The following is a 1,306-nucleotide window of genomic DNA, read 5'->3' as shown; positions in this document are numbered from 1 at the left end:
CCTCCACTGCCTCTCCCCTGTTGCTTGAGGGATGGGGGAAGCTGAGGGGGAAAGGGCGTACCTTTTCAGTCAGATACCTCGACATTTCTGTAGAACAGAATAAGGGTTGGAGAACTGTTAGCCCGTCGGTGGACTTCATGTGGACTTTTTTTCTCCAGACCAACCTCCTAGTGCAGCTTTTCAGTTTTATTTCTATAAATAAACTAGTTAGAATTTCAAAGAATGCCAGTGGATGTCCCTTTCCAATGGAAATGTCTCCTGTAAGAGTTAAGGTTTTCTTCACAGTAGCATCAAAGGCCTGCTCCTCTCAGAGATGTTGGCATGCGTTCCTGCCGTGGTGGCAAGGCCCCGGCTGTGGTCCTTTGCCCGTGCTGCCATGTGCTCCAATCACAGTGGCTGCTGCAGAAAGCATATTGAGAGATGCAGTATTCATCTCAGATTTCTACTATTAAGATGATAATTGAAAAGAAGAGATATTACACTGATTAAAGCAGCCAAAGGTGGGATCGTTAACTAAGAGAGCGAATCTCTCTTCCAGTGATGAAAGGCCAGCAAAGCTGACCTGATGCAGCTGCTGCCAGAGGCATGACCTGTGCCGCCTCACCGTCCTGCCGGGCAGCACGCCTGGTCTGTTCTCACACCTCTAAAAACCTCTCTGCCTCTCGAGGCAACTTTCCTAGCTCTTTTCTTTACTTAAAATAAGCAGGAATAAAGCCCGACACGATGGCTCAGTGGCTACATCTCCAGTGGCTAAATCTTGCATCGCGCCAGGATCTTATGGGTGCCAGTTCCTGTCCCAGCTGCTCCGCTTCCCATCCAGCTCCCTGCTTGTGGCCTGGAAAGGCAGCTGAGGACGGCCCAAAGCCTTGGGACCCTGTACCGGTGTGGGAGCTCTGGAAGAAGCTCCTGGCTTCAGATGGGCTCAGTTCTGGCTGTTGTGGATACTTGGGGAGTGAACTAGCTGATGGAATATCTTTCACTCTTTCTCTCCTCTCTGTAAATATGATCTGCCTTTCCGATAAAAATAAGTAAATGTAAGAAAAAGTGCAGAAGTAATTCAGTCCTGGGTACTCTATAGAACCCTTCCCACAAACGCTCAGTTTCTGTCCTGTGTGATCATAGACGTCAGAAGCACTCAGTCTCTCCCTCCATCCACCCACCCATTCCTGATTTGTGGACTCATCTTTGCAAGAATTCATCCATCTATTTAATATACTACACACTGCAGATGGGGTGACTGGGTGAATCAGAGATTTGCTGATCTTTTTCCTAAGTCAAACACTTTTTTCTATTCTTAAAAAGGTGT

Source organism: Ochotona princeps, chromosome 1, assembly GCF_030435755.1.
Source record: "Ochotona princeps isolate mOchPri1 chromosome 1, mOchPri1.hap1, whole genome shotgun sequence".
NCBI lineage: Eukaryota > Metazoa > Chordata > Mammalia > Lagomorpha > Ochotonidae > Ochotona > Ochotona princeps.
Note: the sequence above shows the minus strand (reverse complement) of the source record.